This window comes from Salvelinus fontinalis, chromosome 25 (genome assembly GCF_029448725.1).
Source record: "Salvelinus fontinalis isolate EN_2023a chromosome 25, ASM2944872v1, whole genome shotgun sequence".
In the NCBI taxonomy this organism is placed as follows: domain Eukaryota; kingdom Metazoa; phylum Chordata; class Actinopteri; order Salmoniformes; family Salmonidae; genus Salvelinus; species Salvelinus fontinalis.
The window spans coordinates 32,823,047-32,850,394 of NC_074689.1; the positions used below are offsets into that span (position 1 = coordinate 32,823,047).

The window sequence follows — 27,348 nt, forward strand, 5'->3', positions numbered from 1 at the left end:
AACTGGCCCGTATCAAACCCCTGTGATCTTAGTCAGAATATTCAGTTACTAATGAACTGGACAGGAATGGCTCCGTTTGGCCCCCTCATTTCAAAGTGTGCTGATTGAAGTGAAGTAGAGAATTCCAGAGGCGAGCGTGCGGGGGTTCTTTGCTGTGATCACTGTGGTATGAGACAGAGAGTGTGAGAGAGTAGTGAGATGCCTCTGACTGCGTCTGCCTCCTGCACACAACACGCCACAGCTGCGCTAGAGAGAGAGAGGCCTGCGGGCTTCAATGGACAGGGGTCAATAAAAACTCTTTGGGAACAACGCATACCAAATCAGGGGAACACACCAGTCTAAGGGGGGGGGGGGCGTCTTTTTCTCCCCACACCACATTTAACTTTTGGGAACTATTTTTTTTTGCTCATGTACTTATCTTATTAAACTCCGTTACGCACAGGTACATACATGAGTTGAAACAACACTTTATCATCGCGCACGGCGGTAAGATCCACGGTGCGGTGAAATTAGAGTGTTTCTTGGGGGAAACTAGACGGCTTTACCAAACGTTGGGATTTGGGAGCGAGTCCCTATTGTTCAAATCCCTCCCCCTTCTTGGGAAGTGGGAGGACCCGAAAAGGCGTTGCAAAAGAGAGAATTGTTTGCAAGCTCACTCATCCAAAAACGGCCTTTCAATGTGAGAACTTGGGGAGCCGAAGAAAATGTCGGTGGCATCGCAGTAAATTACTAAAGCAGTAGCTTTAGAGGGAAAAGAAAAAGTTAAAAGTGTTTTTTCCCCGAAAATTTACTGAAGTAAAAAGCAGAGAAGGAGATCAAGTGGTGTCGGGAGGAGTGAATTCCAAATAAAGCACGTTTTGGTAAGTTTTTATCTCTACTAATGATCCATGTTTTGCACTACTACACGAAGTAATAACACATGCGTTACAAGTTAAAATATAATTGTATTCGTGGAATAACTGGTGCTATCGAGGCATCATATTTTACGCACGTATATGTGATAACATAATTGGTGTAAGTTTAGTGTTTCCCATGTTCTTATGTGGATGCGGGTACCTTACTAACTTTGTGAGCAACAATTGTTTTGTTTTCACGTCTTTATTTAATTGAATTACTTTTCAGGCCAACTCAATAGAAACAAAGACTGCGCTTAATATTTGGGATATGGAACGAAACGGTCATGAAAAATACGAAGTTTGAAATGTAATTTTAGAAAGGTTGTAAAAGATAGTTTTGGGACACATTGAGTGATGGTGGTAGCTTTTGGCTGCGCTATCATTTCTGCCTTCAGTTTTCAGAATTGCGTCCTTTTTTGCAAAAGTCGTTTCTCTAACTTTTCATATTGGTGTGTGAATACGTTTTTTTATTATGTTCGTGATATAAATATATATGATTTGTGATTCAAGATTCTAATTTTAAGACCAATAGTGTGTCGATTTTTGCAGGCCTTAGCCTGTAGTCGTTCCCATAGAGAGTAACAGAAAACAGACACCGCAAGAACTGCCAAATTCCATCCCCATATTATTGGTTCCATGCCTACATCTTATTTATTAGAATGATTCACTATAAAATGGCCTGAACAGATTTTGTTTCTCATGACGCAAAGCTTTAACATCACTAATTGCGTGCTTTTAATAACCCACTCCCCTCATCATTAAACCAAACTTCCACTGTGCAAGAATAACCTTATTACAATACATTGACAGCTGGTCAACTCTTCTGAACCATCAATGTGGTGGAATGCCTAAATGTATTTTAGCTCCAAGCTGTCAAGGGCGTCTCAGGCCACTGGGCACAGATGTCAGTTCAACGTCTATTTTTGATTAACATTTGGTTGAGTTTTCAACAAACGTGTATTCAACGGGAAAATAAAATATGACATATGACATTGAATTTAGGTTAAAAGTTGGATGAAAAAAAATGGTGTAAACTACATAAGTAAAAAAAAAAAAAAAAAAAGTACTACTTCAGTAGTTTTTGGGGGTATCTCTACTTTACTTTACTATTTATATTTTGGACAACTTTTACTTTTACATCACTACATTCCTAAAGAAAATAATGTACTTTTTACTCCACACATTTTCCCTGACACCCAGAAGTACCAGTTACATGTTGCATGCTTAGCAGGACAGGAAAATGGTCCAGTTCACACACTGTTCAAGAGAACACCATCAAGAGAACACCATCAAGAGAACACCATCAAGAGAACACCATCAAGAGAACACCATCAAGAGAACACCATCAAGAGAACACCTTCAAGAGAACACCTTCAAGAGAACACCATCAAGAGAACACCATCAAGAGAACACCATCAAGAGAACACCATCAAGAGAACACCATCAAGAGAACATCATCAAGAGAACATCATCAAGAGAACATCATCAAGAGAACACCTACTGCATCTGATCTGGCGGACTCACTAAACACAAATGCATATTTTATAAATAGTGCTGTCTGCTTTGCTTAATATAAGGAAGTTGAAATGATTTATACTTTTACTTTTGATACTTAAGTATATTTAGAATCAAATACTTTTAGACTTTTACTCAAGTAGTGTTTTACTGGCTGACTTCCACGTTTACTTGAGTAACTTTCTATTAAGGTTTCTATACATTTACTCAAGAATGACAATTGGGTACTTCCACCACTTGAAAACATAGGAGATTCCCTTACATTGATGACTTTTTGCAAATCCAACAAGTTTTCTGTGTTGATTCAACGTCATCACATGTGAATTATGTTGTTGAAATGACGTGGAAACAACGTTGATTCAACCAGTTTTTGCCCAGTGGGACATCATCCCTTTGCTGAGGAATGATTTAATGAGAACATGTTTTTTCTAATCCAGTGGCGCTAATGAGCTCTTGGCAAGTCCTCGCATGGGTGTCATTCTCACACTGGGGGGGGGCTCGGGTTTCATACCTCCAGGTGTCGTTTTGTTATTTGGATTACATTTAGCCTGACTCACTCGCAAAGAAAAAACACCACAATTAAACTGACAAGACACCGTGTCGGTTGGAGAGATTCTTTCAGCTCAATACATGATGTTAGTTAGATTAAAGGTCGAGAAGAATTATCTCTTCAATTAAACTGAATAAGTGAATTGGTTTACCAAGAGGCTATGTATGTTTGGCATTGGTTGCTGTGCCTCTGTCTGAATATAAGGAAACGCTTGTTTGGTAGCTATGGTGCGGTAGAGTTTGTTGTTGATCATCGGCGGACGGGTGGATCAAAGCTATTCTCTAATTGATTCCAGTCTGCCGGGGTTTCTTTCCTTTCCCAGTCTTCTGACCTTATTTGGTGGCGCAGTTATGAGCAGCTATTAGCTATGCGCTGATGAACACACACATTATGAACAGCCCAACATTAACCACTCGTTGGTAACAACAGGGTTAAAGACAAGGGTTGGTCCATGGGCCTATTCTGGAAAGATAACATCAGGCCTTGAAGTACCGTGAGTTGTTAAAACACATGGCAGGTCCTTATTTTTGTTGCCTTAATAGGTGTGTTTGACATTGTTTTGGTCCACTCTCAGTAGGTATGTCTTCATCTGTCCATTGGAAGCTTGGTTAGGACTCATTGGATAGATCTAGCCCTGTCTGGGTTTGTCTTCTTGGATTGTTCTGGTTCTGGCTGTAATAACTTTGGGTAGGAGAGCTCTTGTACTGGCTATGAGTCCATGGTTAGTGGTTACACTGAGTAGGTTCTGGTTGCTGTGTCTTGTTCTGCTTCTGACGCCATGGATATAGATTGGCACTGAGTCCATGGATAGTTTTTGTTCTGGCTATGACTCTGGGTGGATAGTTCTTATTCTGGATGTGGGACTTTTGAAGTTCTGACTGTGGAAAGGTTTATTGTTTTCTTAGAGGGTGTAACATTTCTTTAATTGACAAGAGGAGACAACCTCCTGAGGGTAGGCTTTCATCTGTGCTACAGCGGGTACAATCATGCAGTCATAGCAGCCTGCAGGCAGCTATCTGCGGGCCTGTGTGTGTGCGCGTGTGTGTGTGTGCCTGACTCTGTATTTGTGCGTGTGTGTGTGTGTGTGCCTGACTCTGTGTGTGTGTGTGTGTGGTGTGTGTGCATGATAGTTCTCCAATCAGGATTATGTCTTTACACAGGAATGTGCAGCTTGTCACTCTCGTCTTGAACATTTCCCTCTTAGGATGACCTGCATGTTCCAGTGAAGTCAGATCAGTGTATGATAGGATGTGTATTTCTTGTAGCGTGCACTGTGGAGTGTGTGTGTGAAATAGAGATACTTTAGGCTAGGGATCGGCCACAAAAAAATCTGAATTCATCATGAGGGGCAGCAGTGGCTTGTGGGCCTGCATACTCACATCCATACCCATAAATGCAGTCAGAGCCGGCCCTAGCCTTTTAGGGGCCCTAAGTGAAATTTTGTTGGGGGGTCCCCACAATTGTGAGCAAAACATTTTAGCGCCCCCCCCAATTCTAGACGTTGCCATAGGGTGGAAAGACATTTTTGCAGTTTTTAATATGGTGAGACGGACAAACAAAATCAAATGGGGCCCCACGGTCGGTAATTCGACCATGATTTCTACAAGTTTAGATATCTGTCCTCTAGACTCATTTACCAATCTACATTTCTTTGACTGTCAGTGACTGACGTAACAAGATAAAATCGGCTGATGCACAACCACATCTAGACATTTCACCTTGTGTATTCTACTATTCTACTATTCTATCTCTACAGTAACACTCCTACTGAGTTCACAAAAATGTAGATCTAAAAAAAATTGTTGGTGGGATTGATTGGTGGGTCCGCTAGTTGCACATCCCTGCTTTAGGCTGTAGTAGGGTGTGTGTATCTGTCATTACATGGAGTCTATCCATATTAGCTGGTTCTACTAGTGTTGTAGTGTAATAGAGTGATTATACACACACACACATAGCCAACAATGAAGGCTTGCTGTAGCTTAGTTGAACATTCTCCCAGAGCTCATACCTATTGCTCTGTAGTTTTCCATACAGGGCGTTCTGGCTGTGTAGTTGACATATTGTGCTTTAGGGTTATAGGGGTTGAAGGGTCAGGTTGCTCTTGTCCTGAAGGTTTTAGGTGTCCAGACTGGAGCGGCAGGTGGCCCGGGTGCAGTACCCTCCCCTGGGGCTCTGAGCCGCCCTGCCTCCCCGGACAGACCTTGCATACCTCACTAGCCTTCCACAGCCTCTCCCACACAGGACAAAAGGGGAGAGGTGATGGGGGAGAGAGGGATGGGTGGGGAGGGAGGGAGGGAGGGAGGGTTGGAGAAAGGAGGTGGAGGAGAGAGGAATGGAGAAAATAGGTGTGGAGGAGAGATGGGTGGAAGGGTGAAAGAGAAAGGGAAGGGAGGGTGGCAGGTAGCCTAGTGGTTAGAGTGTTGGGCCACTAATCGAAAGGTTGCTGGATCGAATCCCCGAGCTGACAAGGTAAAAATCTGTCGTTCTGCCTTTGAACAAGGCAGTTAACCCACTGTTCCCCGGTAGGCCATCATTGTAAATAAGAATTTGTTCTTAACTGACTTGCCTAGTTAAAAAAAGGTTAAATTAAAAAACATTTAAAAAGGGGAGGACAGATATAAAGGAGAGCGGTAGCCACGGAGGAGTGAAAAGTCAGCATAGTTTGAGATGGTGTCTGGAGCTATGTGCTTTTGGCCTTTTAGAGGTGTTGAATGTATGTCTCTTACTTGAGACCTGCCACAGTGATAGTACAGTACCGCACTGAGTCACTTGACTAGAAGTCACCCGTATGTTTGGATAAATGCATGTGGGATCTCCAGCATCAGTGACCTCTAGTTGAGTTGACGCACACTCTGCTGTTTGTGAGAGACTGGCATAGTGTTGTCAGATCATTGATAAACTCCAGAGACTAGCGTGTACTAAGTAGATATTTGTTCACCCTCTCAAAGGCCATTCTCCATGAGCACCACCTAGCACGGCAGCAGTCTGACTGAAACCTCTCAGTACAGTAGTACCCTCTCTCTGTTTCTGTCTTGTTTGTCTCTTCACCCTTTCTCTCACTCTCTCTCTCTCTCTCTCCCCCTTCGCTCTTTCTCTCTCTCACTCTCTCTCTCTCTCTCCCCCCTTCGCTCTTTCTCTCTCTCACTCTCTCTCTCTCTCTCTCTCCCCCCTTCGCTCTTTCTCTCTCTCACTCACTCTCTCTCCTCACGCTCTCTCACTTTCTCCCCCTTGCTCTTTCTCTCTCTCTCTCTCTCTCTCTCTCTTTTTCTTTCTTTCTTTCTCTCTCTCTCACACACACACACACACACACTGTTGAACAATTTGTGAGAACAGAACCCCACGGAGCCATCAACTTATTTTGGTTCCCAATGATTTATTCTCCCTCCATTCTTGCACACCATCTTGTGCCAATGTGTTGTGACTGAGTTATAACTGAATAATCCATCACTCTCTGGGACAGTTCTAGGAATGTTACTGTTGTTTATGATAGACAGTGGAATGTCTGCTCTAGGGAGGGATCAACCAATGACTTACTCTTCAGTTACGCTCAAAGTAATTTTTCATTGGTTATTGTTTGCATATCAGGTTGTTTCTGTGGCTAGCAGTCACTTTTCTCTGTCCAGTAGTTGAAAAGGGAGTAACTGATTATAAAAAAACTGTTATCAGTTACGTTACTGAGACCAGACCACTGTGATGACACACCAAAGGTGTTTGATGGATCCTTTTTGTCTTCTTCTAATGCCTCTTAGGGGGAAAGTAATCGGATTACATTCATGAGTTTAGGTAATCCAAGTTACGTGACTAATTACAATTTTGGACAGGTAACTAGTAACTGTAACAGATTACATTTAGAAAGTAACATACCAACCCTGCAGTAGTATTTCAGGGTCCGGGGTTGTTGAGTTTGTTCTCTGATTCAAAGGACGTGCACCTTGTCACTCAACGATTTTTCAGTTAGTATCAGGAAGAAAGGTGATATTGATTTGATTTTTCAGTTAGTATCAGGAAGAAAGGTGATGGTGATACGATTTTTCAGTTAGTATCAGGAAGAAAGGTGATGGTGATATGATTTTTCAGTTAGTATCAGGAAGAAAGGTGATGGTGATATGATTTTTCAGTTAGTATCAGGAAGAAAGGTGAAGGTGATATGGGTCCTACTACCATCATAGGCAAAGGTGATGAAACTGATCTATTTGTCAGGACTGCGTGTCATCATTATTCCCAGACATGTGGAAACCTGTCTCTTAACTGGATGGATGGAGAATGGCGTCTTTCCCTGGCCTGGGATAATACCACTAGTCTATTTCTGTTGCTTCACTCATAAATCAGAAGAACTGGTCTGAGAACAGCAGCACAGTAGTTTGTGATGCTATCTTGTCCTGGTGTGACAGCGAGCTGCACAGGTCTTGCTGTGCATATTATCCCAGTTTCTGCCTGTGTTCGTTTGTCTATTGCTATTGGCACAGGTCTGTGTATTGTCTGTCTGCACATGTGCAGTCCTGCGTTTTGGCCTGCTCTCTTTTAGTCCGGAACGACATCAATATCGTTTGAGTGACGGGACACATGGAACTCCTCTGGCCATGCTATAACGTCTGTCAGAGAGTCTCACACACACGCACACACACACACACACACAGCTGTAATCCAGCTTCTGACACTCAACGCTCCTTTTGAAATGAGCCTCCTTCAGATGTTCCTGTGGCAGTTAGGGCTCAAGGCGGCACACACATACACACACACACTCACACGCACACTCACACTCACATACACTCACACACCTGAACTTTATTACTATGTAATAAGCATTCTAGTAGTTCTCTATAGCATATGACCCCTATCTCTCAGCCATCTCTCTCCTTTCTCTATGCAATAGCCCTATATTTTCTCCCTCCCTCATTTTCTCCTATTTTCCCCAAGGCTGTTTCTTATATCTCCCTTCTATCACCTCTGTGCTAGATGCCCCCTTGTTGTCCCTCATGATGAAATCAGGGAACGGACTGTGGATCTGTCTCCGTCCGTTAGTATGTTCGTTCGTACATTAGTCACACGCAATATCTCAGACAGCACTGGCCCGATTTTGACAAAACTTGGTTGAATGATGCTGCTAAATTTGGTATGCATGTTGCAAACACGGTCAAGACTTAACATATGCAGAACATTCATATCGACCTCACGGTGGCGCTATAACTTGATCTGTTTGACTCAGTGATGGAATTTGGCACACATGCTCAGGGAAATGAGTCTAGCTAACCTAGACTGTATCTCAAACACCACTGGCCCGATTTTGATGAGATTTGGGTGAATGATGGGTCTTGCCATAGAGATGCGTCATTTACAAAATTGCACTGATCGGCCCAAGAGGGGCACTGGATTGTTCAAGGGGGACGCAATGTTTAATTTTGCCTTGTTCTGTATGTATCTTTCTCTCTCTCTATTTCTCTCTTTCTCTGTCCTGTCTCCCTGCCTCCTTAGAGAGAGCAGTATAGGAGGAGGCAGGATGGGCTGGGCTGAGCTCTCCTGGTTCCTACTGAATAATAGGAAGACATTTCTCTTGATTTATAATTGGTTCTATTCACTCTGATATATGAGCTGCCAAAGGAGCTAGGGGCCCCTTCCATTCCCTCCCTCCCTCCCTCCCTCCACTGCAGCCTTGGAAGAACTCACAGGGAGTAGGTTGTATGTATGTGCAAATGTACATGGGTGTATGCACATGTGTTTTATCACTCTTTTGTTGCTGCCAATTTCCCTGCACAGCAGGAAATGCAAACTTGTAGTGTATTTACGTTTTATGAAATGTTCTAAAGTTTGTCATTTCCACTTTGAACTTTCAGACTTGACTTGCCCTAATGAAAATATATCAACCCCTACAAAAATGTTTATTAATTATAATCCATGTAGTAATTCAAATTTCCTGTGGATGCAGGATTATTTTTTTCCTGTTGTAGCAAACTGGCTCAAATTAAGATCCTACATCTGTAAGAATGACAAACTTTCGGAAGTGGCAAGATGGTGGACTGAACGTAGCTAAAGTTGAAGTGGGAAGTTTACATACACTTAGGTTGGAGTCATTAAAACTTGTTTTTCAACCACTCCACACATTTCTTGTTAACAAACTATAGTTTTTGCAAGTCGGTTAGGACATCTACTTTGTGCATGACACAAGTAATTTTTCCAACAATGGTTTACAGACAGATTATTTCACTTATTAATCACTGTATCACAATTTCAGTGGGTCAGAAGTTTACATACACTAAGTTGACTGCCTTTAAACAGCTTGAAAATTCCAGAAAATTATGTCATGGCTTTAGAAGCTTCTGATAGGCTGATTGACATAATTTGAGTCAATTGTAAGTGTACCTGTTGATATATTTCAAGGCCTACCTTCAAACTCAGTGCCACATTTTTGTAGACCTCCACAAGTCTGGTTCATCCTTGGGAGCAATTTCCAAACGCCTGAAGGTACCACGTTCATCTGTACAAGCAATAGTACGCAAGTATAAACACCATGCGACCACGTAGCCATCATATCGCTTAGGAAGGAGACACGTTCTGTTTCCTAGAGATGAATGTACTTTGGTGCGAAAAGTGCAAATCAATCCCAAAACAACAGCAAAGGACCATGTGAAGATGCTGGAGGAAACAGGTACAAAAGTATCTATAACCACAGTAAAACGAGTCCTATATCACCATAACCTGAAAGGCCGCTCAGCAAGGAAGAAGCCACTGCTCTAAAACCGCCATAAAAAAGCCAGGCTAAGGTTTGCAACTGCACATGGGGATCGTATTTTTGGAGAAATGTCCTCTGGTCTGATGAAACAAAAATAGAACTGTTTGGCCGCAATGACCATCGTTGTGTTTGGAGGGAAAAGGGAGATGCTTGCAAGCTGAAGAACACCATCCCAACTGTGAAGCACGGGGTGGCAGCGTCATGTTGTGGGGGTGCTTTGCTGCAGGAGGGACTGGTGCCCTTCACAAAATAGATTGCATCATGAGGGATGAAAATTATGTGGATATATTTAAGCAACATCTCAAGACATCAGTCAGGAAGTTAAATCTTGGTCGCAAGTGAGAAAGAAGAAGTTCCTGAATCTGTAGTTCGAGAGTTCCTCCATACAACGTTTCAGATTCCTTGCGAAGCTATCGACAAAATCCAACTTGAACGTGTACACCGCTTCGGACAGAGGGCCGAGGGGAATGAACGCCCAATTGTTGCCAAATGTAACTTTTTTTCGTAATTTTTTTCTTATTTGACCCCTTTTCTCCACAATTTTCGTGGTTAAATCGCTAGTAATTACTATCTTGTCTCATCGCTACAACTCCCGTACGGGCTCGGGAGAGACGAAGGTCGAAAGCCACGCGTCCTCCGAAGCACAACCCAACCAAGCCGCACTGCTTCTTAACACAGCGCGCCTCCAAACCCGTAAGCTAGCCGCACCAATGTGTCGGAGGAAACACCGTGCACCTGGCCCCCTTGGTTAGCGCGCACTGCGCCCGGCCCGCCACAGGAGTCGCTGGAGCGCGATGAGACAAGGATATCCCTACCGGCCAAACCCTCCCTAACCCGGACGACACTAGCCCAATTGTGCGTCGCCCCACGGACCTCCCGGTCGCGGCCGGCTGCGACAGAGCCTGGGCGCGAACCCAGAGACTCTGGTGGCGCAGCTAGCACTGCGATGCAGTGCCCTAGACCACTGCGCCACCAAAGACTTGCTGGCAAGAAAATTGTCATGAATGTCAAGTTCCCAAAGGAAATTGCAGAAAGTTCTGTATCCAATTTGCAAGGAAAATAGATAGAAAGGTAAATGAGTAGCTCTCGTCTTCGATAAACTATATATCGATAACCAGTTGTTCAGAGACACGAAGACTACTCCATGGCTATTTTAAAAATTACAAAGTTCTTGTAGAGGCAAGTTATGAAACACACAATTCTAGCCCGGTTATGGATTGTAATAATACAACAAAAAGTATAGCTTTTCTATCTATCTTCAAATATAACCTTTGGAACACAAAAGCACCAATTCAACATGGTGAAGATAAAAACTCATTAAACAGAAGGCACAGTATGTGTGGATGGTGTGGTGTGTTTTTTTTATGTTTGGGAAAGTGTGGCGTTGAGTGAGAAAGGAAATGGTTGCATATCCCAGAACCAAAGTATTGCTGTGAGCAGGGGTTGTGAGAGAGCTTTCAATGTTGTTCAGATGAGGGATATACATACGTATTTATTTATTGTCCTATCGTGGTGGAACTAAATGTTTTAAATTAATTATACATTTATTTATGATCCTATATTGATGGAATGGTCCACAACCCTATACCCTAGACACCCACCTGAATGACCCAGATACTAAGGAGAAGTCCCTAGCTGTTTTATGGACCTGCTGTAAGCTAGTGAGATCTACATGGCGGAGGCTTAATCAAGCTAGTCGTCTTGATTACATTCTTATGTCATTCTCTCTGGCACCAAAAGTTGAAAATGTGTTGATAGTGGACAGAATGCGGTTGAATCATCACATAATTGGCATATATATTGCTCTTACAGAATTTCCACGTGGGAGAGGATATTGGAATTTTAATCAAAGCCTACTAGATGATAAATTGTTTATAACTAGGACAGAAGAATTTATAACTGACTTTTTCCAGACATAACATAGGTACAGCAGATCCCCTTATTGTATGGGACACTTTTAAATGTGCCTTTAGAGGACATGCAATTCAGTATTCATCTTTAAAACAAAAGCAATTTAGATCAAAAGAGTCCATATTAACAAAGGAAATTGAAGGACTAACAGTACAGTTAGATAGCAATTAAAACTGTATCATAGAGGCACAGAATAAGTTAGAGGAAAAACAAAAATAAATTGAGAAACTTATTCAAGAAAGATCGAGTGTAATATATTATAAATATAAAGCGAACTGGATGGAATATGGGGGAAAATGCACCAAATTCTTTTTTCAATCTTCAACATAGAAATGCTACCAAAAAAAATATTGAAACTTGTTACAAATGATGGAGTCACGCATGATTCAACGAATTATGTTTTGAAAGAGGAAGTAAAGTACTTTAAGAATATGTTTTCATTTCAGTCTCCTCCATCTCCACTAACCGAAGCTAATTGTTTGGATTTGTTTCCTATTAATAATGTAAAATTAACATCTGTACAGAAAGACTCATGTGAAGGCCAAATTACAGTGGAGGAACTTCTTGATACAATTAAAGCCTTTAAGACTGGGAAAAGTCCAGGGCTGGATGGCATACCAGTGGAAGTATACATCACTTTTTTTTATATATTCAGAGGACCATTATTAGCATGTTTTAACCACTCCTCTATAAATGGTAGATTATCGGACACACAACAAGAATGTCTGATTTGATTATTACTGAAACAGGATCCAAGTGGTGTATATATAAAGATCCAGTCCATTAAAAAAATTGGAGGCCTCTCACACTTCAGTGTTGTGATGCAAAAATCCTAGCTAAATGCTTGGCGCATAGAATTAAAAAGGTTTTGTCAGATATTATTCATCCTAATCAGACAGGATTTTTACATGAACGATACATTGGAGATAATAGAAGACACGTACTGGAAACAATAGAATACTATGAAATATCGGGGACACCGGGCCTGGTTTTCATAGCTGATTTTGAAAAGGCGTTTGATAAAGTACGACTGGAGTTTATATATAAATGCCCAGAATATTTGAATTTTGGAGAATCTCTTATAAAATGGGTTAAAGTTATGTATAGTAAGCCTAGGTGTAAAATAGTAAATAATGGCTGCATCTCAGAAATGTTTAAGCTGTCAAGAGGAGTAAAACAAGGTTGTCCGCTATCGGCATATCTATTTATTATTGCTATTGAAATGTTAGCTGTTAAAATTAGATCCAACAATAATATTAAGGGATTAGAAATCCATGGCTTAATAACAAAGGTGTCATTGTACACTGATGATTCATGTTTTCTTTTAATACCACAATTAGAATCCCTCCACGGCCTCTTAGAGGATCTAGATAAATTTGCTAACCTCTCTGGATTAAAACCAAATTATGATAAGTTTCCTTTATTATGTATTGGATCACTAAAAAAATGCTAATTTTACATTACCGTGTAGTTTACCAATAAAATGGTCTGACGGGGATGTGGACATACTCGGTATACAAATCCCGAAGGAAAGAAATGATCTCACTCCAATAAATGTTTATAGAAAGTTAGCAAAAATAGATCAGATCTTGCTACCATGGAAAGGAAAATACCTGTCCATTTCTGGAAAATTCACCCTGATTAACTCTTTAGTCATATCACAGTTTATCTGTTTGCTTATGGTTTTGCCTACACCTAGTGACCTGCTTTTTAAATTATATGAACAAAAAATATTACATTTTATTTGGAATGGCAAGCCAGACAAAATTAAAAGGGCCTATTTATATAACGAATATGAATTCGGAGGGCAGAAATGATTCAATATTAAAGCATTAGACCTCTCACTAAAGGTATCAGTCATACCAAAGTTATACTTAAATCCAAACTGGTTCTCTAGTAAATTGGTATGAATGTCTCATCCTATGTTCAAGAAGGGCCTTTTTCCCTTTATTCAGATAAAACCTGCTCACTTTCGGTTGTTTGAAAACAAAATAATCTCCAAAATATCGTTATTTTTTTCAAAACAAGCCTTAGAAAGTTGGTTGCAATTTCAGTTTAATCAAGCTGAAAAGACAGAACAAATAATACAGCAAATATTGTGGTTAAACTCAAATATACTATAATGTATTTTTCGATAAAATGTCAAGTTTTGTAACTTATATCATAAATAGGACTGTTGGAGTTATGTCACACATGCAGCTAACACAGACATATGGAAATGTCTGCTCTAACCAAAATTACAACCAACTAATTGCAACTTCCACGAAAATCTAAGAAGGGGAAAAAGGAAGGAACTTGTCTGTCGACCCTGTATTAAAGAACATAAATGTTTTAAAGACAATTGTGATATATAAAAACATATACCAATTTCATTTAAGGACCAAAAAATTGACAGCTGTGCCATATAAATTGCAAAATAGTTGGGAAGAGATTTTCAATGTACCGATTCCATGGCACATGGTTTATGAATTGACACACAAAACAACGCCGGAGTCAATACTTTGAATTTTTTTATTGAAATTATTATACAAGATTCTTGCAACCAATAGAATGTTATAATATATACAATCTTCCCAGCTCTGCAGATTTTGCTGTGAGGAGGCAAAGTCATTAGATCAATTATTTTGGTACTGTCCATATGTAGCTCATTTTTGGTCACAGGTCCAGGAATGGCTGAAGAATTGCAACATTTGCCTTGAACTAACGCTGCAGATAGCAAAACTGGGTGATTTGAAAAGTCATAGTCAATCAATCAATCAATAATATATTAATTATTTTAGCAAAAAAAATAATCTTTAATTTACATTCTGTAGAAGCTATAAGAATAGAAAGGTTCAGTACTTTTGTGAAGCATCACAGCACAGTTGAAAAATATATGGCAAATAGAAATCCAAAATGGATGTTGTTCTCGCCAGAGATAGATGGGAGGGGTTGAATGGAGCTGAAGAGTGGGACTAATAACAAGATAACCAATGTAAAACATACAGGGTCTGTAAAATGTATATATGTCCAGAAATGTTGTGAAATAGGACAGTTACAAATAGAAATGAAACTGGATGGACATCAGAAATAGAGGAAGGACTAAAAACAAACAAAATATAACTATTGTAAAATAGATTGTCTGTAAAATGTGTGTCAGATGTATAAACTGAAGGTAGAAGCCTAAGTGTTATTGTTTATTAGTTAACTCCAGTTGGGGGAAGGGTGGTAGGGTTTGCGGGGAATAATAAAGGTATTTTCTTTTAAACAGTATGTATGTGTATGTATGTATGTGTGAATGTTTTTGTAAGCATATGTATGTATATGGGTATGTACGTGTATGTATATGGATATATATATTTACCCCAAAAAGATATGGGGGATTGGAAATGACTCAAACAATTACATTGATGGAAGCAACAATCTTTCCGCAATATTGAGCTGATCCACCCATACATTTAAAAAAATAAAATTAAAGATCTTACATCTGTATGTATAATCTGTTTGTGATGGGGGAAAATCGATACATTTACATGTCGGGATATTTTTTTAAATAATATATCGTATCGTTTAGACTATTGCAATATTATGGTGAGAAATATGTTTGAAACAACATCAAATCACAATAAAATCACAGTATTGAATCGCAATACATATAGAATCGCAATACATATCGTATTGGCACCTAAGTATGTTGATAATATGGTATCGTGAGGTCCCTGGCCATTCCCAGCCCTATAATACATGTACATGGCTGTACATATGTAGGATCTTTATTTGATCCAATTTCCTACAGCAGGAAAATAATCCTACAGGAACAGGAAATGTAAATTATTATTATTACTATTATTGTTATTATTAGTATTAGTGTTATTATTAGTATTATGTGGATTATAATTAATGGACATTTTTTGTAGGGGTTGATACATTCTTCTTTAGGGTGAATCAAGTCTGACATTTTAAAGTGGAAATTACAAACTTTAGAAGCCTTTTTAAACCTTGAATACACTATAAGCTTGCATTTCCTGCTGTGCATGAAAATTCTCAGCAACAAAAGAGTGATCAAATTAAGATCCTACGTTTGTTTGTATGTTAGGTGAGTTTTTGGAGGATTGGAGTGGTCTTGTTTTTTTACAGTCTATATGGAAACATTTCTGGAGTTAGCTTCAAGGGTTTGAATTTTTTGATGCCTTTGTGAGTATACTTTTTCTATGTGGCGACACCACTCTGGGGGTGTGTGTGTGCACTGTAAAACTTACAATTGTAAGGCCACGAGCTGCCATAGCATTGTGAGTTTGCTTAACAAACATTTCGTTCAGCAAACTCACAACAAAAAGTTTGTGTGTGAGTTTGTGAATTGACATGTTTTATTTTCTTACAGTGTAGTGTGTGTGCGTGTGTGTGTGTGACTGATAACGGGCATTAGTTTGGTGTCTTCTCTCTCTCTCTCACACACACACACACACACACACACACACACACACACACACACACACACACACACACACACACACACACACACACACACACACACACACACACACACACACACACACACACACACACACACACACATAATAAAGGCTCTTACATTTTTAAATGTAACCTTTATTTAACTAGTCAAGTTGGTTAAGAACAAATATATATTTACAATGATGGCCTACACCGGCCAAACCCTAACCCGGACGGCGCTGGGCCAATTGTGCGCCGCCCGATGGGACTCCAAATCTCAGCCGGTTTTGATCCAGCCTGGATTCGCCTCAAGCACTGAGATGCAGTGCCTTAGACCGCTGCGCCAGTCGGTAGCCCCAATTGCATCAGAAAACATAATAGTAAACAAACACTGTATAACCTCAAACATGGTAAAATGTATCATTTTGATAACATGGAAGGTCACTACTTACATCCATAGTTGTGTCTATGATTTGAGAGTGGTTACATTTCTCCTGCTTCTTCCCTCACCTTTTTACCAAAACAGTGGCAGGGTCGTTGTTGTTTGAACTGCAGATTGCCCCTTTAACATATTGGCCTAGTAAAGTCTTTATGAAACATCCATCCTCTCATCCCAACCTGTTGCCTGTTTATAAACTGTGTTTGACTGTAGAGGAAGTAATGCCCAGGGGGGTAGTGGGTAGGCCTCAGTCAGGTGGTGCTAGTTCCCATGGCCCGGGAGGACACACAGGAAGACATCCATCCAGCGTCCGTCATACGTGACGGTATGTGTTAGTTAGCCATAGCATTGTGAATGCTGCAGTAGCCCCATAATTAGCGTTGGCTGGTTAATTCTGCCTTGTTATATAAAATATGCAAATGCCGTGGTGCCTAATTGATTAGAGCCCCCTCTGTGCCTGGCTTGATCTCACTCGTTAATCCCCGAGACGGCCTGGTGCTCGTTAGCGTGGATGGAATGATGGGGTGGATGGGCTGGGGCGGGGGGTAGCTCACTAATACTTTGTGAAGGGTGTGGGTGGGGTCCCAACCTCGTTAGATGATGCTTTTGATGTGTACTTTTTGGGGCATAGGAGCGGTTGATGTCTAGAGATGTGGAGAGGGGGATTGTGGGTGCTCAGCTCAGAGAGAGGGGTATGAATGGGGCGTGGCCAGCTGGGTTCCACCTGCTGGAGCGGGATCATCTGCCAACCTCAGACCTCGCCGGGGGGCATGTTCAGGAAGGCAGAACGTTCTGATGGAAATGCCTTGTAAAGTATAGCTAACATATAAACTCCCTAATCTACATGACATAGACTTGTGTGTGTCCTATGTACCTAATGTATTTCTATCTGAACATTTTATAACATTGGTTGTACCACATGGAACAGGACCCAGAAGTCCTAGCCATAGCATGGGGACCTGGGAGTAACTGTTTCCTGTTGACTGGAGCTATGGTTGTTTAAGTAAAGTTTATTCTTTTAAAGTTACTGGGATGAAAAGCAAAAACAAACCGGTAGCTCCGCCACTTGTTTTGGTAAACAGCTGAGGGACCGGGCTAAGTAATTCATCTCAAATTCTTTACTACTATAGATCCATTTTCCACTTGAGAGCAGAGCTGTAGCGGTTGTTTTCGTCTTGTCTTCTCCACTCAGCCCCAGCCTGACCGAAGGGCCAGCAACCAGATTGACTGAGTGAGGGGAAAATATGTTGGACACATTCAAACAACGCTCTCACACGCGCTCACACACTCACACACCCTCTCATTGACAAGACCCTATGTCCTCCTGCTCGCCTGCCAGTTGACATCCCCTCTATTCATTTAGACCCCATTCTGCTTCTCAGTCAACCTCTCTCCAGCCCCTTCACCCCCCAACCCTCACCCATCTAAGACTGAACCACACCACCACCCCACTCACCTCTCCACACTACTATCAACCCCCCCATCCCTCTCACACACACACACACACTTCTCCTCTCCTCCGTTGAGCGGCCCCCATCATCAGCTCTTCCTGGGGCCCTTCAGAGTAGCATCTCCCCTTTCTCTCTGGGGGTCTGCGGGGTCTTTGTCTGCGCACCGGCCCACTGCTTCACAATGGCTCTCCACTCTATTAAGGTGCGTTCTGCCTGTTAGCGTCGCCAAGGGCAACCGGCATCCCGCATGGCAGCTATGCAGCGCGGCATTGTGGGCCTGCGGGCCCGAGCAGAGCAGTTGAACCCGGTACTCCTCACACTTGACACCGCATGTGTTTATCTAAAGGGGGGCCATTGTGATGTTTGGATGGGTGGGTAGTGAAGGACGTAAAATGGTGGGTAGAAAGAGAGAGATGGATTGAGGAGGGGGGTGATAAATATTCAACAGTTCAGCTCCTCAGAAGGAGTTGCCTACCCAGCAACCCTAGCCCCCTCTCCTCTCTCTCTCAACCCTCCTGTGTCCTCTCTCTCCTCTCCCTCAACCCTCCTGTGTCCTCTCTCCTCTCCCTCAACCCTCCTGTGTCCTCTCTCTCCTCTCTCTCTCCCACCCTCCTGTGTCCCCTCTCTCCTCTCTCTCTCAACCCTCCTGTGTCCTCTTTCTCTCTCAACCCTCCTGTGTCCCCTCTCTCCTCTCTCTATCAACCCTCCTGTGTCCTCTCTCTCTCTCAACCCTCCTGTGTCCTCTCTCTCCTCTCTCTCAACCCTCCTGTGTCCTCTCTCTCCTCTCTCCCTCAACCCTCCAGTGTCCTCTCTCTCCTCTCTCCCTCAACCCTCCTGTGTCCTCTCTCTCCTCTCTCTCCCACCCTCCTGTGTCCTCTCTCTCCTCTCTCCCCCACCCCTCCTGTGTCCTCTCCTCTTTCCCACCCCTCCTGTGTCCTCTCTCTCCCACCCTCCTGTGTCCTCTCTCTCCTCTCTCCCACCCCTCCTGTGTCCTCTCTCCCACCTCTCCTGTGTCCTCTCCTCTCTCTCCCACCCCTCCTGTGTTCTCTCTCTCCTCTCTCCCCCACCCCTTCTGAGTCCTCTCTCTCCTCTCTCCCACCCCTCCTGTGTCCCCTCTCTCCTCTCTCCCACCCCTCCTGTGTCCTCTCCTCTCTCCCCCACCCCTCCTGTGTCCTCTCTCTCCTCTCTCCCCCACCCCTCCTGTGTCCTCTCCTCTTTCCCACCCCTCCTGTGTCCTCTCTCTCCCACCCCTCCTGTGTCCACTCTCTCCTCTCGCTCCCACCCTCCTGTGTCCTCTCTCTCCTCTCTCTCCCACCCTCCTGTGTCCTCTCTCTCCTCTCTCTCCCACCCTCCTGTGTCCTCTCTCTCTTCTCTCCCACCCCTCCTGTGTCCTCTATCTCCATGCCAGAAAGCAGATGGAATGTGAGTGCTCAGAGAGGAGACTCCAGCCTAGTTTTATCCAATTAGCAGGCTTGTCAAATGAATTTATCCTGTGAGGCAGGGGGACAATAGGGAACCCAGGAACCCTGCCTGCACCACAAAGAGGCTTTATCAACATACTCCTAATACCTTTCACCATGTCATTCTACTAAACCCCATACTGAACGTATGCCCATAGTACTAATGCAACATCCAAGACTCATACATACTGTTTGCAATTTCCCCAATCTCCAAGAGCAAACAACATACTCAGTCATAACCATGCACCCAACACACATACATACCGATACACACATATTATAGGCCAGCCCAACCCATACACACATACTCACAAGCCATGTGTATAGACACACACAAACTACTGCAACATAGCCGCGGGAAGTAGAAGTGCTGAGGGTACTGCAGCACCCCCTGATAAATAGTTTTATAAATAAAACAGTCATTCTACAAAATGTGTCATCTAGGCCATTATTACTCCTGTATGAGCGGAGAAACATACTCTCTGTGTCTCTGTCCTAAATCAGAGGAGCTGTCTCTGTGTCTCTGTCCTAAATCAGAGGAGCTGTCTCTGTGTCTCTGTCCTAAATCAGAGGAGCTGTCTCTGTGTGTCTCTGTTCTAAATCAGAGGAGCTGTCTCTGTGTCTCTGTTCTAAATCAGAGGAGCTGTCTCTGTGTGTCTGTCCTAAATCAGAGGAGCTGTCTCTGTGTGTCTCTGTTCTAAATCAGAGGAGCTGTCTCTGTGTGTCTCTGTTCTAAATCAGAGGAGCTGTCTCTGTGTGTGTCTCTGTTCTAAATCAGAGGAGCTGTCTCTCTGTGTCTCTGTTCTAAATCAGAGGAGCTGTCTCTGTGTGTCTGTCCTAAATCAGAGGAGCTGTCTCTGTGTGTCTCTGTTCTAAATCAGAGGAGCTGTCTCTGTCCTAAATCAGAGGAGCTGTCTCTCTGTGTGTCTCTGTCCTAAATCAGAGGAGCTGTCTCTGTGTGTCTGTCCTAAATCAGAGGAGCTGTCTCTCTGTGTGTCTCTGTCCTAAATCAGAGGAGCTGTCTCTCTGTGTGTCTCTGTCCTAAATCAGAGGAGCTGTCTCTGTGTGTCTGTCCTAAATCAGAGGAGCTGTCTCTCTGTGTGTCTCTGTCCTAAATCAGAGGAGCTGTCTCTGTGTGTCTGTCCTAAATCAGAGGAGCTGTCTCTGTGTCTCTGTTCTAAATCAGAGGAGCTGTCTCTGTGTGTCTCTGTTCTAAATCAGAGGAGCTGTCTCTGTGTGTCTGTCCTAAATCAGAGGAGCTGTCTCTGTGTGTCTCTGTTCTAAATCAGAGGAGCTGTCTCTGTGTCTCTGTTCTAAATCAGAGGAGCTGTCTCTGTGTGTCTGTCCTAAATCAGAGGAGCTGTCTCTGTGTGTCTCTGTTCTAAATCAGAGGAGCTGTCTCTGTGTGTCTCTGTTCTAAATCAGAGGAGCTGTCTCTGTGTGTCTGTCCTAAATCAGAGGAGCTGTCTCTGTGTGTCTCTGTTCTAAATCAGAGGAGCTGTCTCTGTGTCTCTGTTCTAAATCAGAGGAGCTGTCTCTCTGTGTGTCTCTGTTCTAAATCAGAGGAGCTGTCTCTGTGTGTCTGTCCTAAATCAGAGGAGCTGTCTCTGTGTCTCTGTTCTAAATCAGAGGAGCTGTCTCTCTGTGTGTCTCTGTTCTAAATCAGAGGAGCTGTCTCTGTGTGTCTGTCCTAAATCAGAGGAGCTGTCTCTGTGTGTCTCTGTTCTAAATCAGAGGAGCTGTCTCTGTGTCTCTGTTCTAAATCAGAGGAGCTGTCTCTCTGTGTGTCTCTGTTCTAAATCAGAGGAGCTGTCTCTGTGTGTCTGTCCTAAATCAGAGGAGCTGTCTCTGTGTCTCTGTTCTAAATCAGAGGAGCTGTCTCTGTGTGTCTCTGTTCTAAATCAGAGGAGCTGTCTCTGTGTGTCTGTCCTAAATCAGAGGAGCTGTCTCTGTGTGTCTCTGTTCTAAATCAGAGGAGCTGTCTCTCTGTGTGTCTCTGTTCTAAATCAGAGGAGCTGTCTCTGTGTGTCTGTCCTAAATCAGAGGAGCTGTCTCTGTCCTAAATCAGAGGAGCTGTCTCTGTGTGTCTCTGTTCTAAATCAGAGGAGCTGTCTCTGTGTGTCTCTGTCCTAAATCAGAGGAGCTGTCTCTGTGTGTCTCTGTTCTAAATCAGAGGAGCTGTCTCTGTTCTAAATCAGAGGAGCTGTCTCTGTGTGTCTGTTCTAAATCAGAGGAGCTGTCTCTGTTCTAAATCAGAGGAGCTGTCTCTGTGTCTCTGTTCTAAATCAGAGGAGCTGTCTCTCTGTGTCTCTGTTCTAAATCAGAGGAGCTGTCTCTCTGTGTGTCTGTTCTAAATCAGAGGAGCTGTCTCTGTGTCTCTGTTCTAAATCAGAGGAGCTGTCTCTGTGTGTCTCTGTTCTAAATCAGAGGAGCTGTCTCTGTGTGTCTCTGTTCTAAATCAGAGGAGCTGTCTCTCTGTGTGTCTCTGTTCTAAATCAGAGGAGCTGTCTCTGTGTGTCTCTGTTCTAAATCAGAGGAGCTGTCTCTGTGTCTCTGTCCTAAATCAGAGGAGCTGTCTCTCTGTGTGTCTCTGTTCTAAATCAGAGGAGCTGTCTCTGTGTCTCTGTTCTAAATCAGAGGAGCTGTCTCTCTCTGTGTCTCTGTTCTAAATCAGAGGAGCTGTCTCTGTGTGTCTCTGTTCTAAATCAGAGGAGCTGTCTCTGTGTGTCTCTGTTCTAAATCAGAGGAGCTGTCTCTGTGTGTCTCTGTTCTAAATCAGAGGAGCTGTCTCTCTGTGTGTCTCTGTTCTAAATCAGAGGAGCTGTCTCTGTGTGTCTCTGTTCTAAATCAGAGGAGCTGTCTCTGTGTGTCTCTGTTCTAAATCAGAGGAGCTGTCTCTCTGTGTGTCTCTGTTCTAAATCAGAGGAGCTGTCTCTCTGTGTGTCTCTGTTCTAAATCAGAGGAGCTGTCTCTCTGTGTGTCTCTGTTCTAAATCAGAGGAGCTGTCTCTGTGTGTCTCTGTTCTAAATCAGAGGAGCTGTCTCTGTTCTAAATCAGAGGAGCTGTCTCTCTGTGTGTCTCTGTTCTAAATCAGAGGAGCTGTCTCTGTGTGTCTCTGTTCTAAATCAGAGGAGCTGTCTCTGTTCTAAATCAGAGGAGCTGTCTCTCTGTGTGTCTCTGTTCTAAATCAGAGGAGCTGTCTCTCTGTGTGTCTCTGTTCTAAATCAGAGGAGCTGTCTCTCTGTGTGTCTCTGTTCTAAATCAGAGGAGCTGTCTCTGTGTGTCTCTGTTCTAAATCAGAGGAGCTGTCTCTCTGTGTGTCTCTGTTCTAAATCAGAGGAGCTGTCTCTCTGTGTGTCTCTGTTCTAAATCAGAGGAGCTGTCTCTGTGTGTCTCTGTTCTAAATCAGAGGAGCTGTCTCTCTGTGTGTCTCTGTTCTAAATCAGAGGAGCTGTCTCTCTCTGTGTTTTTGTTCTAAATCAGAGGAGCTGTCTCTCTGTGTGTCTCTGTTCTAAATCAGAGGAGCTGTCTCTTTGTGTGTCTCTGTTCTAAATCAGAGGAGCTGTCTCTCTGTGTGTCTCTGTTCTAAATCAGAGGAGCTGTCTCTGTGTGTCTCTGTTCTAAATCAGAGGAGCTGCCTCTCTGTGTGTCTCTGTTCTAAATCAGAGGAGCTGTCTCTGTGTGTCTCTGTTCTAAATCAGAGGAGCTGTCTCTGTGTGTCTCTGTTCTAAATCAGAGGAGCTGTCTCTCTGTGTGTCTCTGTTCTAAATCAGAGGAGCTGTCTCTGTGTGTCTCTGTTCTAAATCAGAGGAGCTGTCTCTCTGTGTGTCTCTGTTCTAAATCAGAGGAGCTGTCTCTGTGTGTCTCTGTTCTAAATCAGAGGAGCTGTCTCTGTGTGTCTCTGTCCTAAATCAGAGGAGCTGTCTCTGTGTGTCTCTGTCCTAAATCAGAGGAGCTGTCTCTGTGTCTCTGTTCTAAATCAGAGGAGCTGTCTCTGTGTGTCTGTCCTAAATCAGAGGAGCTGTCTCTCTGTGTGTCTGTCCTAAATCAGAGGAGCTGTCTCTGTCTGTGTCTCTGTTCTAAATCAGAGGAGCTGTCTCTGTTCTAAATCAGAGGAGCTGTCTCTCTGTGTCTCTGTTCTAAATCAGAGGAGCTGTCTCTGTGTCTCTGTTCTAAATCAGAGGAGCTGTCTCTGTCCTAAATCAGAGGAGCTGTCTCTCTGTGTCTCTGTTCTAAATCAGAGGAGCTGTCTCTGTGTGTCTCTGTTCTAAATCAGAGGAGCTGTCTCTGTGTGTCTGTCCTAAATCAGAGGAGCTGTCTCTGTGTGTCTCTGTTCTAAATCAGAGGAGCTGTCTCTGTGTGTCTGTCCTAAATCAGAGGAGCTGTCTCTCTGTGTGTCTCTGTTCTAAATCAGAGGAGCTGTCTCTCTGTTTGTCTCTGTTCTAAATCAGAGGAGCTGTCTCTGTGTGTCTCTGTTCTAAATCAGAGGAGCTGTCTCTCTGTGTGTCTCTGTTCTAAATCAGAGGAACTGTCTCTCTGTGTGTCTCTGTTCTAAATCAGAGGAGCTGTCTCTGTGTGTCTCTGTTCTAAATCAGAGGAGCTGTCTCTCTGTGTGTCTCTGTTCTAAATCAGAGGAGCTGTCTCTCTCTGTGTCTCTGTTCTAAATCAGAGGAGCTGTCTCTCTGTGTGTCTCTGTTCTAAATCAGAGGAGCTGTCTCTCTGTGTGTCTCTGTTCTAAATCAGAGGAGCTGTCTCTCTCTGTGTCTCTGTTCTAAATCAGAGGAGCTGTCTCTGTGTGTCTCTGTTCTAAATCAGAGGAGCTGTCTCTGTGTGTCTCTGTTCTAAATCAGAGGAGCTGTCTCTCTGTGTGTCTCTGTTCTAAATCAGAGGAGCTGTCTCTCTGTGTGTCTCTGTTCTAAATCAGAGGAGCTGTCTCTGTGTGTCTCTGTTCTAAATCAGAGGAGCTGTCTCTCTGTGTGTCTCTGTTCTAAATCAGAGGAGCTGTCTCTGTGTGTCTCTGTTCTAAATCAGAGGAGCTGTCTCTGTGTGTCTCTGTTCTAAATCAGAGGAGCTGTCTCTGTGTGTCTGTCCTAAATCAGAGGAGCTGTCTCTGTCCTAAATCAGAGGAGCTGTCTCTGTGTGTCTGTCCTAAATCAGAGGAGCTGTCTCTCTGTGTGTCTCTGGTGTTCATCAACCACCATGAGAGAGAGAGAGAGAGAGAGAGAGAGAGAGAGAGAGAGAGAGAGAGAGAGAGAGGAGAGGAGAGAGAGAGAGAGAGAGAGAGAGAGAGAGAGAGAGAGAGGAGAGAGAGGGAGAGAGAGAGAGAGAGAGAGAGAGAGAGAGAGAGAGAGGAGAGAGAGAGAAGAGAGAGAGAGAGAGAGAGAGAGAGAGAGAGAGAGAGAGAGAGAGAGAGAGATTAGTCTCTCCCCCTTTCTCTCTCTCTCCTGCTTTCTCTCTCTCTCCCTCTGTCTCTGCTGGAATGGATTGATGGAAAAAGTTGTGTTGAGGCCAGCTTGTCATCATGAGGCAGGGTATCTGCTAAGCAAATCCAGTCTGATTAATGGATCTAGAAGAGACAGAGCCAGAGATGAGGCTGCGTTTAGGGAGGCTTGACGTGGGAGAGGTTCTCATGAAATAACAAGAGTGTTTGTAAAGCCATGATAAAGCATGTGAAACACTAGTGTGTGTTTGTGTGTGTGTACAAGTTTGTTAGTCACAAGTGTGAGTTTTGTTAGTCTGTTGTGGACATGTTGCTGTGTGTGTGTGTGTGTCTTTCTACTTCCTATTTTGCCTGTGTGTTTTTGAGGATTCGTATCTCTCCCATTGGGATCTACAGGTGGTTGGTTCACTAGATGAGACAGTAACCGCTAGGTTACACAGTAACTGATGGACATAGCTAGGTTACACAGTAACTGATGGACATAGCCAGGTTACACAGTAACCGATGGACATAGCTAGGTTACACAGTAACTGATGGACATAGCTAGGTTACACAGTAACTGATGGACATAGCCAGGTTACACAGTAACGGATGGACATAGCTAGGTTACACAGTAACCGATGGACATAGCTAGGTTACACAGTAACTGATGGACATAGCTAGGTTACACAGTAACCGATGGACATAGCTAGGTTACACAGTAACCGATGGACATAGCTAGGTTACACAGTAACTGATGGACATAGCTAGGTTACACAGTAACTGATGGACATAGCTAGGTTACACAGTAACCGATGGACATAGCTAGGTTACACAGTAACTGATGGACATAGCTAGGTTACACAGTAACTGATGGACATGGACATAGCTAGGTTACACAGTAACCGATGGACATAGCTAGGTTACACAGTAACTGATGGACATAGCTAGGTTACACAGTAACCGATGGACATAGCTAGGTTACACAGTAACCGATGGACATAGCTAGGTTACACAGTAACCGATGGACATAGCTAGGTTACACAGTAACCGATGGACATAGCTAGGTTACACAGTAACCGATGGACATAGCTAGGTTACACAGTAACCGATGGACATAGCTAGGTTACACAGTAACCGATGGACATAGCCAGGTTACACAGTAACCGATGGACATAGCTAGGTTACACAGTAACCGATGGACATAGCCAGGTTACACAGTAACCGATGGACATAGCTAGGTTACACAGTAACCGATGGACATAGCTAGGTTACACAGTAACCGATGGACATAGCTAGGTTACACAGTAACCGATGGACATAGCTAGGTTACACAGTAACCGATGGACATAGCTAGGTTACACAGTAACCGATGGACATAGCTAGGTTACACAGTAACCGATGGACATAGCTAGGTTACACAGTAACCGATGGACATAGCTAGGTTACACAGTAACCGATGGACATAGCTAGGTTACACAGTAACCGATGGACATAGCTAGGTTACACAGTAACCGATGGACATAGCTAGGTTACACAGTAACCGATGGACATAGCTAGGTTACACAGTAACCGATGGACATAGCTAGGTTACACAGTAACCGATGGACATAGCCAGGTTACACAGTAACCGATGGACATAGCCAGGTTACACAGTAACCAATGGACATAGCTAGGTTACACAGTAACCGATGAACATAGCTAGGTTACACAGTAACTGATGGACATAGCTAGGTTACACAGTAACTGATGGACATAGCTAGGTTACACAGTAACCGATGGACATAGCTAGGTTACACAGTAACCGATGGACATAGCTAGGTTACACAGTAACTGATGGACATAGCTAGGTTACACAGTAACCGATGGACATAGCTAGGTTACACAGTAACTGATGGACATAGCTAGGTTACACAGTAACCGATGGACATAGCTAGGTTACACAGTAACTGATGGACATAGCTAGGTTACACAGTAACCGATGGACATAGCTAGGTTACACAGTAACTGATGGACATAGCTAGGTTACACAGTAACTGATGGACATAGCTAGGTTACACAGTAACCGATGGACATAGCTAGGTTACACAGTAACCGATGGACATAGCTAGGTTACACAGTAACCGATGGACATAGCTAGGTTACACAGTAACCGATGGACATAGCTAGGTTACACAGTAACCGATGGACATAGTTAGGTTACACAGTAACCGATGGACATAGCTAGGTTACACAGTAACCGATGGACATAGCTAGGTTACACAGTAACTGATGGACATAGCTAGGTTACACAGTAACTGATGGACATAGCCAGGTTACACAGTAACTGATGGACATAGCCAGGTTACACAGTAACCGATGGACATAGCTAGGTTACACAGTAACCGATGGACATAGCTAGGTTACACAGTAACCGATGGACATAGCTAGGTTACACAGTAACCGATGGACATAGCTAGGTTACACAGTAACTGATGGACATAGCTAGGTTACACAGTAACTGATGGACATAGCTAGGTTACACAGTAACTGATGGACATAGCTAGGTT

At 43.2% G+C, this 27,348-nt stretch overlaps 1 protein-coding gene across 1 annotated transcript in view; it reads left to right on the top strand.

Moving 5' to 3' along the window:
• Positions 1 to 403: 403 nt before the first annotated feature.
• boc (BOC cell adhesion associated, oncogene regulated) overlaps positions 404 to 27,348 on the top strand; it is a 58,580-nt gene continuing 31,635 nt past the window's right edge. The window contains exon 1 of the mRNA XM_055881960.1: positions 404 to 860. The gene's annotated coding sequence lies outside the window, so the exon portion shown is untranslated. The remainder of the gene's footprint in view (positions 861 to 27,348) is intronic.